The sequence below is a fragment of the Eschrichtius robustus genome, chromosome 11 (assembly GCF_028021215.1).
Source record: "Eschrichtius robustus isolate mEscRob2 chromosome 11, mEscRob2.pri, whole genome shotgun sequence".
NCBI classification, from domain to species: domain Eukaryota; kingdom Metazoa; phylum Chordata; class Mammalia; order Artiodactyla; family Eschrichtiidae; genus Eschrichtius; species Eschrichtius robustus.
Window position 1 is genome coordinate 6888197 of NC_090834.1, and position 16223 is coordinate 6904419.

Genomic DNA, 16223 nt, shown 5'->3' on the forward strand with positions numbered 1-16223 from the left:
AGTGGATTCCAGAACTCCCCCAGAGTTGCTTTTGCTCATTGATATTTGTAGGGGGATGGAGGTTGGGGTCCCCTATGTCACCATTCTTGTCTGCATCTAGGAAATTTGAATTGTCTTCTAAACACTGCATAAGGTATGTTGCAGAAACTCTGGATCCAGTTATACCCCTTTAAAGAGTCTTAATTTTTTTGTTCTGGTTTCAGTGGCCAATTAACTTAAATAGACACACAGACTCAAAGCAGAATCTATTTTTTGGTGGGAAGAGGCTGAAACCTCTGTCCATTCTTTGTGTTTTAGCTGAGATGCTTGGAGTCTACCCTGTGCATGTATATTTCAGGGGTTAGTCACAGATTTGGGCAGTTTGTTTACTTACAGAATGTGAGGTTCTCCCTCTCTGGAGCTCTCCTTCAAGAATTCCTCTCCTCCTCACTTTCCAACTGCTGTGAATGCCCTAAACTCTGGCTTGTTGTTCTTCAAGACAGTATGATTACGGTCTTCCATCTAAGTTTTTCCCACTTTGCCTAGTATGTACTGGGGTCTTTGCTCAGGAGACAAACAAACATAAAACCAATCACTTGAGAAAGAATTGAATAACATTGCAGAAATTAAATTGACAAGCCTATCAACTAATTAGCTATAAGGGAGTAAGAGAGAAATCAGAGATACACACAGAGTATTTCTCTTATCTGGAAAGCTTTCCTCTCCTGCACACATCAAAAGCCAATCCATCTTTCGAGGCACAGTTGAAGTTTCTTTTCCCAGTCCAACACTTCTCATTTCCACCAAACAGCAAGCAGGCACTGCCTTGGGTTGTGTGGGGCTTTGTGGAGTATACACTTTGCACTACCCAAGTTGATTTCAAGCTCTATGAAATTAAAAATGTGCTTTATGCGTTGTTGTATAGTCATGGGGACAACCATAGAGTAGGTGCTTCATAAATACTTTGTGATTAAATGATTCTCCCACTAATCTCATCTCACAGTGTCTCTGATAATAGAGAAATAGCTCCAAGCATCTCGAATCCTCACCATGCTTTCTTAATACTTGCTGAACCTCCACTCAGAAGAAACTGCTACTCTAGTGATCAAGTTTGCTGATCCGTTTATAATATCAGGTTTTGCCAAAGTTGTCCACTTTAAAGGGACAGAAGAAATACTGCATTGAGAAGGGGGAACTATTCTTTTTGAGTAGCTAAAGACCTGAAGAAATATACTGGACTGATAAATATGTCCCTATAGAATGGCTCTAGCTTATCTTCGATCAGAAAGATGGGAAGGAAAGAAAAACATTGTCTGTGGCCATAGGGCACTCCTTTTGGCCTTTACCTCTTGATATCGGTTCAGAGAAAATCCTGTGCAGCTCTTAAAAATGTTGATGCACTAGACTGCCAGCATAATAAATGTTAATATGCAGCTGCTCACACCCAAAGGCTTCTTAGTACAAATAACAAAATGCAAAATTATAATAAATGGAAGCTCGGTACTTCTGGCAAGTTCCCAGAAGGCAGCAAATTGAAACAGCACAAAACCCCAAAACAATAGTAACAGAAAGGAAAGCCAAGTTGTCTTGGACCCCAGAGACCCAAAGAGCTCCCAGCACAGAGAGGCCAAAGAAGAGGGCAGCTGGAATCCCCTGGGAAGAAAGCCCAGAACTAGCTGACAATTTGATGTAGTCTGTTTTAAAGCTACACACACACACACACACACACACACACACACACACACACACTTTACCCCCTCATGCAATGAACAGGAAAAGGTAAGTCTTAAGACACAGAGAAGTCTCCAACCTTGATTCACTGTATCTCTTCAGAACTACCACTGCTACAGCCAGCAGTTATGTAGCCTGCAAGCTTCCGCCCACTGTGCTGAGACCCCTGTACCTGTAGGCAAGTTCTTCAATATAAAATGACATTGTTCCTGCACTGGTTGTATGTGTGTGTGTGTGTGTGTGTGTGCATCCACTTGTGTGAACACAGGCAGGCATGGCATATGCAGAACTATTCTACCCAAGAATACCCCTCCAAACATCAGAATTATGAAGATACAATGTATTATGCCCATTTTACAGGTAGAGAAAATTGCCTGCAGAGTCTTACCCAAAGGTCTTCTCATAGGCCAATCCTGAGGACTCTGCCTCCTGCTTACGCACCTGTAATGGGCTCTTATATGCTGATGAGTAAGCTTCCCATGAGAAACACTCAGTAACATCTTGAGAAAAAGTAACAGATTTTCAAGGAGCAGCCATTGTAGGACCAACATAAAACGAATCAGGTCCTACGCTCCCCTCAACCCCACCTCCATAGAAAACCCAACCCGAACTCTAAAATATCGCACATTCCCCAAAGAGCCATTTAACACTAAGGCCCAGAAATCCTCCAAATAGGAAAGATTACCATAAAAGTCCCTGGTGTTACATCGAAAGATGCAAATGAGACCTCATATATAACATCGCGTCTGGCTTCACTGATGGTGAAGATTCCTGCTCGCTGCATCCCAGCCTGGTGAGGACCAACAGCGTTGCTCCAGGCCGTGCCTTCCTTCTTTGTTCTAACTTCAGGGAAGATGAAGAAGCCCAGTGGGTACTTTCAATCACTCAGCCTCCTCACCTCCAAACTTAAGAAAAAGAACTGGGGGTAAGCAGAAGATTAACATGCCAACTTTTTCCTCCTACTTCTTTTAGCTTTTCAAATGGAAAGAAAGGAAAAAGGTGAGATGTTTTGGCTGATATCCAAGACAGGAAAAGTAAGATCTGAAGCCCTGCTAGGAAGAGTGAAGACTCCCTTATATCCAGAGGTGAATAATAAGACATTTCTGCTTGCCAGTAGAAGCTGAGGCAAATATTTATTTACTGAGAAGCTCTCCAGGCCTCTGGGGTTCTTAGGAAGAAGAAACTAGCTCATCGACCTCCAGGTGGCTGTTCTGAGAGAGCCAGAGAATCCAAACACAGAAGCGCTGCAGGTAGGAACCAGGCTCTGGCTAAGAAATGGCAGTGAGGAAGGTGGCTCGATAGTGCTGGGGCCATGGAGCCCAGGGCCCCTGTCGTGGAGTATGTGAGCAGCCCCTGGCAAGGAGTGAAACCAAGAGAACTTTAGAGAGCTGCAGATCTTGCTGAAGGCCTCAGATGAGTGGCAGAACCGTGGTCATGACAGCGAAGATGAGTCCATGCTGAAGAGTGTTCATGGTACCTAGACAGGGATGTGAGGCGGCCGCGTGGCAGCTGAGTCCCCAGAGACACATGGGGCTGAGCTAGAAAGACACGCATTGCTCTAGAAAGGGGATGCCACTGGTAGTAGAAACTAAGCCATTGTCACTGGAGGATCAGGGAGTGAGGAGGAAATAAGGGGGGAGGAAGGAGGGAGGACTTCTTTGCTTTCTTTGAAGCAGAAGCTGTCAGTGGGGCTGATGCAGCAAAGCAGGCTGGGAGAGAGCTCAAACCAGGCTCCTGGATGATTTTTGGTGACCATATGCCCACTCAGAGTGAGTGCTCGGTGACTGGCCCTCTACCTGGAATCTTCCTCTGGGTCATTTAGCAAGGGAACAGAAAGTATTAGGGCTGTAGAATGACTTTCCCGGGGAAAATTACTCCAGGGAACTTGCCTGAGGTCCATAAAATCTGACGCTAATCAGTAGATTATTTTCAGCAATGCGGCCACAAACCACACCTTGCTAAATTTAAAGGAATTTGAGTTCTAATGATGGAAAATTAAATAAATTTAGTCCAAGGGCTGTAAATTAATGGGCCCGGGCTAAAAGTGGAGCTGGCTCCAGGAACGTCGTCTCTCTGTATGTACATGGCATGCATCTTCCAATCTTCCAATTTAACCTGGTCCCTGCCATTCCCTATTTTGATGTATATTACTCATCTACTAGGCATTGTGGGTATCTGAGCCGGTCATTGGCTGTGATTTTACTACAATTCCTTTCTCTTGAATTGATGAGGACACCGAGACCCAGAGAATTAGGAGCAGATGTGCTTCTTCTTTAGGACATCTTCTGTCATGACATGTTCCTTCCTCTCTGGTAAATAAATATCTGTACTATTTCTTTTCACCCCAAGGTTTTTAGTTCTGAACTAAGAATTGAGTCATTTTCTGCCTGGAAATTCTGACAGCACCATTCGCTCCCATGCATTGTCTTTGGGATAGCATTGTTCCTTTGTAGACCGAGCCCCTGGTAAATGTCCAGGACCTGAATGAACGTTTCCATCTGTGTCCTTCTGACCTTTACCAAATTCACCAAGTTTCACCAGGTTGTAAGAAAGGTAATAGCACCTTTTCTCTCTTCTGTTCTCACAATTCATCACCTGATCCTCAATTTAAGTCTATTACCTTTGAAAGGATCATGAAGAATTGTTTTCCTTTTATTAAATCTCAGTTGAAGCAAATACTCCTATTCAAGTTTTTTAACTGGCTTCATCTCTGGTATCACCTGTTAAACACCCACTTGGCTAATAAGTTACTGACAAATTGTGGAGAGTTCAGTTCATTGTTGTTGTTGTTAATTAGACAGTCTTTACCTTGTGTAATGGAAATACCTACAGTTTTCCTTCCTATGTAGGGGGAAAACCCAGTTCCCTGTGTGTGTGTCTCCTTTACCTTCATGGAGAACACTTCACTTCTGATGCTTCACTTCACTTCTGGTCATCAAATGTGTGAAGGATTTTCCCCACGTCAAGCAATGCTTTGTGACACCAGCTGAGTGTCATACCATTCAACCCAAGTCTGACACTATCTACCAAGGGATCATGTCAGATCCCACAGGTTAAGGGCTTAGTCCCATAAGACTGCCCCCACCATGCCCAACACCAACACATACACTTCAGATGCCCATCACAAGTCAAGGTTATCACCTGTGCTTCTGACCAACCAGCTATAGAGCAGAGGTTCCTGCAACACTTTCTTTGTGTTCAATTAATTTGCTAGAGCGGCACACAGAACTCAGGGAAACACTTACACTTACCAGTTTAGTGTAAAAGAATAGATAAAGGATACAAAAGAATGCCCTGAAGGAAGAGGTACACAGGACAATGTATGTGGATGGGGCATGGAGTTCCCAAGCCCTCTCCGGACGCACCACTCTCCCAGCACCTCCACGTGTCACCAACCGCAAAGCCCTCTGAACCCTGTACTTTGGGGATTTTTATGGTGCCTTCATCGTGTCAGCATGCTGAATCATTAACTCCACGTTTAGCCCTTCTCCCTTCTCAAAAGAATGGGGAGCAGGGCTGAAAATGCCAAGCTTCTAATCATGGGTTAGTCTTTCCGGTGACCAGCCCTCATCCAGGAACCCACCCAGAGTCACCTCATTAGAACAAAGGATGCTCCCATCACCCAGGAAATTACAGATTTTCCTGTGTCCGGAACCAGGGTCAAAGAACAAATACTAAAAAAAAAAGATGCTCCTAGTACTCTTATCACCCAGGAAATTATAGTGATGTCACGAGCCCTGTGTCAGGAAGTAGGGGCAGAGACCAATATTTACTTTCTACTATCTCACGCCTTGGCACCATTTACTACTCAAAATTGAAAGGTCCTTGGACCAAAAGTTACAGATATGACCTTCCTTAAATGCCATAACACGTGTGTCCATCAGACTTAAGGGCTGCACTCTTAAGGCAGCTTTCAGAGAAAGGCAGGAAATTTGTCCGAGTTTCTGATCTCATGGCATCCCTTTTATGTGTGCCTCCATTATCTGATCAAAAAACAAATGATATCTTTGTTACACAAATAAATGAATAATTGAATGAGTGAATGGATAAGCCCATAAATGAATTCACGAACGAATAAACAAAACAGCAAAGTGGGATAGACTATAATTAATCAGCTGAATTGTTCAAACTATCAATTCTATACTTTTATAGTTTAGAGAAGAAAGATGCTGAGCATTGCTTAAAGTAGTCCAGGAGTTTTACTGCAGTAAGAACATTTAGACTTCAATTCATTATCTTCCTCATACCCTGATGTCACTTGTCATTTTCATGTACTCTAAATTGAAGTCACTGAGACAAGGGAAGACATAGGGAGAGGACCTGGGTCTCTGACTTCCCAGACCAATGGTTCTCCAACACCCCAGAGCCTCTCCCCAGCTGGAAAGTTGTCAGATAATTTTTTAAACATATTTATTGGAGTATAATTGCTTTACAATGTTGTGTTAATTTCTGCTGTACAACAATGTGAATCAGCTATATGTATACATATATCCCCATATCCCCTCCCTCTTGAGCCTCCCTCCCACCCTCCCTATCCCACCCCTCGAGGAGGTCACAAAGCACGGAGCTGATCTCCCTGTGCTATGCAACTGCTTCCCACTAGCTATCTATTTTACATTTGGTAGTGTATATATGTCAATGCTACTCTCCCACTACGTCCCAGCCTCCCTTTCCCCCTCCCCGTGTCCTCAAGTCCATTCTCTACATCTGTGTCTTTATTCCTGTCCTACCCCTAGGTTCATCAGTACCTTTTTTTTTTTTTTTTAGATTCCATATATATGTATTAGCATATGGTATTTTTTTTCTCCCTCTGACTTACTTCACTCTGTATGACACCCTGAGAAAACCATAATTCAAAAAGAGACATGTACCCCAATGTTCATGGCAGCACTATTTACAATAGCCAGGTCATGGAAGCAACCTAAGTGTCCATCGACAGATGAATGGATAAAGAAGATGTGGCACATATATACAATGGAATATTACTCAGACATAAGAAGGAATAACATTGAGTTATTTGTAGTGAGGTGGATGGACCTAGTGTCAGAGAATTTTTGAATCTAGTTGTGCAGGCGTTGCAATAGTCACCTTGCAGCTCTGTTTTTAAGGTACTCATTTCTTTTTGTTTCCTAATGCGGATGCCGATCTATGAGGGATAATGCACCTTTTAAACAAAAATTTTGCCTGACACTATATTCTCAGAGAACAGTCAATAAATACACATTTCTCTAAAACACATATAAATGGCAGAAAAATGATTATCTATCAAGCAGGTTTGGCACCATGAAGAAAGGTTTGCATTATCCCTAATGGTCAATAGCTTGGAGTCATTCAAAGATCTGAAAACTTAACCTCAAAATTATGATCTTCTCCAAGGAAAAATGATTGTTTAACCAAAAGACAGATGGTAAGGAGCAGGGAAAACTGATATGTCTGGGCTACAAGTGTTTCTGAGACTGAGGGAGAGAGTTGAGCAGGGGAGGTGATCAGCCATTTGACACATCGGAAAAGAAAGTTAAAGTTATCAAGGTCATCTGGTCCACTAATTGCTGTTGGCGGGTCCTCTCCACCACCCACCAACTCCAGAAAGGCCACTGTGTACCCAGAGCCTTCGAGCTGGCCTGGGTGAACTCTGTGGTCCCTTCACAAAGACTGACAGCTTAACAGACAGATGGCTCACATATTGACAGCCCTGCCACCTCACTGGTCATCCCTCAGCATGTTCAGAAAGGATGAAAAAATGTCTCTTAGAGGAAACAAAGGAAGGAAAAGAGGGAGGAACACGCCTTCCTAAAGAAAGGGTCATAGAATTTGCTTTGGTGTGAGCCCTGCCCTTCCTTCCCTGTAATGCCGGTTAGATTTGGGCTCTCCTGCTAGTCTGACCTTGAGAAGGGCTGTTTTACAGTCTGCAGACCAGTACGGGCTGCTCAGCACCCAACCAGTCATCCTGTGGGGGGCTCTAGCCTTGACCGCATCCCTCCTTCTCCAAGCTGTCCCAGTCATGCCCCAGAAGCATGGACTTCACTATGAACTTGTGGCCCATATGACTGAGCTGTGTTCTCCGAGGCTGTGGCTCCGAACTCATCACCCTGAGCAAGGAACCCTCAAGATCCCAAGAGGCGATCTGTCTCTGATTTGATCAGTTACACTTCTGTCTCTGATTTGATCAGTTACACTTCTGTCTCTGATTTGATCAGTTACACCCAGTGTCTAAAAGACTGCAAATAGACAAGGCATTCAAATATTTCTTGAGTGAATCAAAGAAAGAAAGGATGGATGGATGGATGAATGAATGAAAGAATGAAAGAATGAAAATTCCTGGGACATTCAACAGTAAACCACTCCAGGAATCTTGAACTCACCACTTCACAATAAAACCAGAGCTGGATGGAATATCCCTCTTCCGAACCCTCACTTTCTCTATAATTTATATGGCAGTTGCCACTCAGATTTATTATAGTTAGCTATTTTTAACTTAGTAATGAGCTCTTTAGAGCAGAATCTGTGCTTGCTTCACCTTCATATCACTCATCCAACACATATTTATTGAATACTAAAAGTTCTGAGAGTTTTAGAGAATAAAGGCATAAATGAGGCCCAAGCTGCTTTCTCTAGCACAGATGTTGGTTGGAGGTGGTGATGGGAAAGGATGTGTCACCAGGTTCAAAGGTGTGGGGAGTGGGTAGAAGTGGATGAGAAGTAGATAGTCATTATAAGAGCTCATGTTTATTGGGTGCTTGCTGTGTAATAGATACCTTACTAAATGCTTTACAAGCATTATCTCCATCCTTACAAGGCCCCCATGAAATCAGCATCTTTATTATTCCTACTTTACAGATGAAGAAAGCAACTCAGGCTTAGAATGGTTAAGTAACTAGCGAAGTAAAAGAGGCAGATTAGGGGGAAGGAGGTAAATTAGGAGTCTGGGATTAACAGATACACACTACTATATATAAAATAGATAAACAACAAAGACCTACTATATAGCACAGGGAACTATATTCAATTTTTTAAAAGGGCCAGGAAGACCTTTCTGACTCAAGAACCAATATATTCCCTCTTTATCCTTCTCTCCCTCTCTCTCTCTCTCTCTCTCTCTCTCTCTCTCTGTCTCTCTCTCTCTCTCACACACACACACACACACACACTTCTGGTTGAATTTATATTTTAGTAACAATAGCCTCTATATTACTTGGAAACCAGTCTCACATATAAAACTATTTTAGTGAATGAACTGGACGGGATAAAGTGCAATCAAAAGAGTAAATTTATTCTTTCTTCCAGATTCCCTACAAAATCACTCTGGATTAGTCTTCTAACTCCCTGGGATAAAATTTCAGGAAAGTCTTAAAGCTGTCCAAGCTCCTTTTAATCACAAAAGCAGTCTCAGTTCAGTAACTGAGTCCAAAAACATCCAGTACACTATAGCCATTGGAATGCCAAACTTCATTCACATTTAGGATTCTCCTTAAGCCCAAGCCTGAGCCCCTGCAGGCTTGCAGCCCCAGGTGAGGCAGTGGGTGTGCACCGCTTCCTCTCTGCTGCCCACCCTGATCTCTTCCTATGCCCCTCCCCCTGCCCAGGACCAAAGGGAATTAGAAGGAAACTATCCCATTTTCATGGAAGGCACAGTTGTAATCTGGAGACGGGCACGCTCTGGATAGCAGAGGTACAATTTTTAGCCTTTTTACTGTATTTTGTTTGCTGTCTTTTGTGTTTAAAAGCCCCCTGCGGAGACCTCTCACTGCCTCTCCCTTGATATGAGCAAAATCTTTCCTCCTGAGACCACCTAGGGCTTCCCTTCCGGAAACCCAGCCATCCAGCTCTTTTTGTGGAAGTTTTGCCCGTTTCAAGCAAAATCTCCTTCAAACATCTCCAGGCCAACTCCCCCTGTGGGATCAATTTGTGGCCCCTGGGATACAACTCCCTTTGTGTTAGAAGAGACAGGTCACTCCCAAAAGTTTCTTTGTGTTGGCACCAGGCAACCAGCGCCAACCTCAGCTTTAGTCTTCCTAAGGTGGAAATTAAATACCAGTCCTTAGGTTTCCCAAGCTCTTACGGGCTCCTGACAGGTGTTCTGGGTAGCCGCCTAGAAGCTTCCCTCACTCTGCCTTGAAGAACAAGAAATGCCTCAGTATTCCAAAAACTCCTTCCCAGCCTCTCCAGTAACTAGTCCTGTTGGGTGGAGGAGGGTGGTCCCTACCAATGAAAAAGCCATTTCAGAAACTTCCCAGCAGCTCTTGCATAGGTGGGCTAGCACTCTTTTCTGGAAGCAGAGCTGCTTGGCCCTTGTGGTATTATTCTTCTACTTCCCTCTACTTCTCCTTTTGAGGAGGAAGACTTGCAGTTGGGGCTCTACCACTTTCTTTCATCTCCTTTTTTTCTGTTTCAGTATATATTTTATCAACGGGTAATAACAGCAATGACAAGTAGATCAGGTGTTCTGTCCGCATAACTGCAATTCTGTTCAGTGTGATTTTGTCTTTGCCCCTCCTCCCCACCCCCCCCACCCCCCAAACAATGAGCTTTAGAACTTCCTCTTTCCTTCAGAGGCAGGAACAAGCTACAATTTGTCCCTGGTACTGAATTTGACCTCCGGGAAAGAATATAAACCTTCAGCCTCTCCTTCTCTCCCACTCCTTTCTATCAGTGCCTGTGTCAGCAGGGTGCTGTTAGGAGAGACTTTGTTCCATCTTATCCAACTGTTGGCAAGTTCTGAATCTTAAAGAGAACTGTTTTGTAGTACAAAGATTAGAGTGCTTCATCAAATGCGAAAAAAGGGAAAGGGAAAAAACCAAGTCATCAAGAAAAGTTTTTAAAAACCCTCTCTGAATATGCTTATTTGAAGAGCCTGTATTATGCACTTGGAATTTACTTTAATTATTAACATTGAAAGAACACGTTCCTTCTAAGCATAGAAACTTCAAAGGGTGAATAGTGATTGGGCTTCACGTACCTTTTTCTTAAAGTGCTGTCATAATAGCAGTTGCAGCCACGCAACTATTTGGAGGTTTGGTGGTGGTGGTGGTTTGTTTTGTCTTGTTTTACTCAGTAATTGCAAAGTGCTTTATACGGGAAGAATAATCAGTACAGCTTCTACCCAGCTGGAGCAAACTGGGACACAAACTATGACGTGGTCCAGGGTCATTCTGCCAGCCCTCAGAGAATGTCCTGCCCTTCATGCTCATCAAAGACTGAGGGGCTGGGTTCCATGGGGAGAGTAAAAGAAGGCATCATGTGTGGCAACCTGCTAAATGATGAATCTCTGAGACATGCCAAGGATCTCAATGCCAAGGCCAGGAGGAGATGGATTGATTAGTGAGACTCAAAGGGAAGAGGATGCAAAGAGCTGGTGGAAACTGCAAAGAATCCAGCCAGAAACTTATATACAACCTTGGATGTGCTATAAATGGCTTGGAGACCCCAAAGCAATCATCATCAATGGTTCAGTTTAAACCTAAACTCAAGGAACGCCAGCCCTCCTTCCCCAGAGACAAGAGCATAACCTGCTAGTTATCTGCTAGTTTCACCCCTTCCCATCTGCAGGGCTGGGTGGCTGCAGTTAGACTTTCTGGTGCGAAACAACGGCTCAGAAGTCAGGGAAGCAGTCTCAGGTAACACTGACCTCTTGAAAAAGGTCATCATCATTTTCTAAGTTATGGGGTAATTATTTTCCCATGTAGCTCATATTTGGCCAGGTTTCTTTGCATTCCTTAAACAGCCATTTTCACCTGGAGTGCCCTTCACCTTGTTACCCATAGCTGAAAAGTTTCTTTACAACTGTAGTCTCATGACCTTGTCTCTGCCAATTAGATTCCATCCGGATCTCCAAGAATAACCTACATAGGAGGATGTAACAGTTATGCTCATAAATCCCTGCAGGTTGCCAAGAGACCTGTCACTAGACATCCTGGAAATCACCTGCTTGGTTCGGTTGGGAGATGCACACACACACACACACACACACACGCACACGCACACATACAGACATACTCAACATTGGTGCTTTTCCGTGATCGGACTATTGATGGATTATTCTGAAGGTGACAGAAGAATGGAGAAGAAACACGAGGTTTAGACGACACTGAGCATTTGCTCACTAATTGATTCATTCAGTAAAAATTTATCGAGTTTGTAAACTCACAACACCCATTTGTACAGCTTCGTCCCTCAATGAACTTGATTCTATGCAGAGTTCAGCAAAACAATTACCTAACGAAATCAAGCTTCGTTGATTGACAGTCTCAGCTAAGCAAACTCTGTACCCTCCTTTCTTGAATATTTTGCCTTGATTTTAGATAAATGCAGAATCTGAGGCTCAGTTCTCCTTCCAAGATCACACATTCAGCCTGATTTCAGGCCTCTCATTCTTAATAATTCCCATGTAACTGGTGTCATCATTACTGCTTTCATTGTCATCAAGAAAAATTTATGGCGGGACCACTGGGAATCTAATACTGGACCAAAAGCCTTAAGGATTTTATATTGCAGAGGATGTGCAGTCCGTGCTGTCTAGAAGCTTCAAGAGGTAGGTGTTAAATAGATCAGCTAATTAATGGCAGAGGGTTGTTTAAAAGCTGCAGAGCTGGACCAAATCTGGAAAAAAGTTTTCATGTATGATCAGTTATTTTTGATTTATGGAAAATATACTCTCTTCCCCTCTAATAACAAGCAGGAAAATAGCTATTTTCTGTTTCGCCCCTGGGGATCTCTGCATACAAATAATTCAAACAAAACTAAACTTTCAAACTTCACGCTCTCCCAAGGGAATCTTCTTTTATTAGAAATAGTCACTTCAAAGGTTTGAATAAATGTGGGGCTTTTTTTAAACACTGCAAGCAATTTACATTTTTGTGTGTACATTCACTAAATGATTCTGATCAGATTCAGGGAATTTATCCAGCCAGAAGTACTATGAAAGTGTGAAACTCCATAGCACAGCCATGTCAACCAATTAGTGACAGAAATTGGCTGGGTGTTCAAGCCCCCCAAGTAAACATTGGATCAGATGAATTCCTGACCCAACTCAAGAAATGATAGTAGGAGTTTGTATTTATGTGGAATACCTTCTTCAGCAATATCAAAGTCTTTTAAAAGCATACTGGTTTCTGACAAATGTCAATTTTGACAATAGTAACCTGACATTTTCTGTAGCACCTTATCAAAGTTTACAAAATGCTTTCTCACCCAATATTTTATTTCTGTCCTATTTAAACAGTCCCCATGAGTTTGATCTTGTTACCTTCTTATTTTATAATCAGAAAACTGAAGCTCAAACTCTGCAAGAATTGCACAGCTAAAACGTGGAAGAACAAGATCTTGAAGCCAGATTTTATTTGAATATATTGGAATCTGTCCTAAGCTGTTTTGGCCTGAAATTTTCAGATGGTTTTATATCAACTAGTATGAGGAGAGTAATGGTGATGGTAAAAGGAACCTAATTATCCAGAATGACAGTATGTGCATTACAAATATTCTAGATTAATAGTGACCTTTCGACATCCCTTGACGCTAAGCAGAACTATATCAGTAAAAGACTTAAATCAAAATGCTAACTAGTCCTACCTTTCTAACCACTAAAACCACGCAATGTGACTAAACTAGCAAAACCCTGAGACTCAGTTAATATCCAGAGCTGACAATCATGGGTCTGCACCGGTACAGCTAGTCTAGTCATTAATGACTAGCATCCTTTCTCATGAATGAACACCTGCAATTAGATATTAAATGCTTTCTATAAGCCTGACTCTAAGCTGAACAGTTTCTGATACTGTAGCTCATGGAACACTTACAGCACCATTCTGTGACAAGCATCGGCTTAAATTTTTTGTTCTTCTTTTATTTTTTGGTACATCTTAAAAAAACTGCAAAATTTCTGAAGGTGATGTTCTGTAACTCACAGAGGCTGCAGCTATCGGAACACACACTAGGAAACGCAGAAGCCAGCTATATTTAGACGGAGGGAAGTGGCAGTAGGTATTTCATACTAGGGGCAATTATAATCTACTGTATAGCCATTGTAGGAGAGATTTTTTTCTTAATCTGCTTATCTTCCATTTAGGTTTTATTTGCCTTTGACAAGACCTCTCTCTTAGCATTGTCTTGCATAATACACAGCAGAATGCCAGTGAAGCATGGAGAGCTCTGTCCTAGGAATCCTTAGGAAATCATCAATTCCCCACAGTGACTGGAGTCATTGATTCCCTCCTGGGAACTGCCTTTAGAAAGAATGATCTCAGAGGAATTTAGAAGAAGCATTCGCTCTGTCAGTAAGCCCAGAGGGAAAAAAGTAGAGACAAATTCCACTCTCAGTTCAATTCCATTCAGCAAGCCATTTATTAAGCCAACCACAGTCTTTGGGATATAAAAGTAGAAGGAGACAGTCCTTGTCCTCAAGGAGTTTGCCGTCTGAGGGTGAGACCAAGGCATGCTGACCTGAACCACCTGAACAAGGTCCTCAACCTCTTCGAGCCTGTTTCCTGCAGAGTGGACATACTCTGCCCCCAAAACAAGCCTTCTCCTCCCATCTGGTCCACGGAACCAGCCCCTTACGCTCGCCACCCTGTTCCCTGTCACTGGCGCTGGGCTTGGGATATGTCTCAGTGTGGTCCACTGATATCTTCCAGCTGTTCTCTGCTGAAGTCCTCCCCGTTCATAACAGCTGTCAGCTCCCCTCTGCTATGCACCTTTGCTTAGCACCGCAAACACAGATAACCATAGCACTGGGGTCCCTTCACACTATCCTGCTTTTCCTAATACCTCACTGCCTTCTCTCTCTTTGTTTTGTTTTTCTTGGAAAGGGCAGAGGATCTAGATTGTCTCTTTTCTTTGCAGTCATTTTAGGTCTGGTTTGTGTTGTGCCTACACATGAATCAAATTTCGTAATAAATAAAGCTACTAAAGAATGAGGTTCAGTAGAACAAAGAGGTCTGTCATGCAGGAGCAGTGACTTGGAAAAGAGGCTTAAGGACCAATTAAGAAGGATGATTTTGAAGAGGGAAAAAAAAATGACAGCTTACTTTCTACCACTAAGTGTGAGATGTTTGTGCAGTTCAGAAAATACTAGTTAGATTTTCTTTATTTTCCTGAATTGGAAAAGACTAGTTAGATATATGTCCATTCCACACACTCACATACTCACACACGAAAGACACAAATTATATCAGCCAGAAGTAGTATTGCCTCTATGTGAGAGGAGAAACACATATATGTCTAAATATTTCAAAGCTTTAACCCAAATAATAAACAAGTAAAATCTGTACTATTCTCCTACCTTAATAAACATAATCCATATTGACCTAAAAGATCAGCTTTGAATTTAGAATTGTGGGACCGCTCTGAGTTCTATGTTGCATCCTGGCAGCACAGAGAGAACTGGTACCTAGCCTGTACTGCACCTTCCCACCTCTGGCTCTGACCCACATCACAAAGAGCCTCATACACACAGCCTGCACACCCAAGCATCATTCCTACCCATGGCCAACAGCCTCCTTGGTCCCCCACAGGGGTGTGCACATCAGAGGCGCAGTATATGCTCAGAGGGACAGACCAGAAAAGAGGGCCTTTCAGATGCAGTGAGTGAGCTAAAAGTCATATGAATGGAGAATTTGGGGATCCTGGGTAGCCAGAAAATGATCTAGAAAAGTGATAAATGCTCAGAGTATGCAAGTCTCTTGGCCCCATGGACTCTTTGCCCCATGGGGAGAGGTAAGACTCTACCTCCTCAAAAAGTGGTCCATGAATTGACATCATCCGCATCATGTGGGAGATTCAGATTGCATTTTCAGGATATCCCCAGATGAACTGAATGCACAGTGGTGTTTAAGAAGTGCTGCTCTGAAGTGTGGAGCCTGAACGTGACCTGTTCTACCTGGGTCTAAGGTCAGTAGTGGCCAGAAGCAGTGTGTATCCCTCTGTCCATCTCCTCCCACCCCAAAGATATACATGGAGTACAGAATCAATGTCCCGAGATTCTTCGCTTGCTGCCTGACCACCCCCTGTTATTGGTTGGTGGCTAACGGTAAATCTGATTTCATCTGTGAGTCATTCAGCCACAAATGAGGCTACCCAGTTATTTCAAGGCCATTTCCCTGGCCCGTGAATGGATGTGGAAGAGCCTCAGAGATTATCACAAGAAACACAATTTTGATACCGAAGAATGTGCCTCCATTGGTGAGCCCAATGCAAAGTAGGTCAAGAAACTCAAAGATAATCAAAGCATTCTAAACTGGAATCAGCTCCCAGATAATGGTTTGCAAATGCAGGCTTATCGCTTCCCTGTTTAATTCCTTTCAGTAGGTGCAGGTAGAGAGAGGCTTACTTTATTCCCAAATATCCGTGAGTCATAGCCCCTGGACTCCAGTTACTAAAAACATTACAGCATTGATCAGGGCTATGATTCTGAGCTAAAGGGTGTCTATTATTGGAGGACCCGGCTGCCAGGCAACATTAAGAGTGCTAGAGGGACTTTAGAAGGATATTAAGAGGCCCTAAGATATGAAACAGTTCCCTTG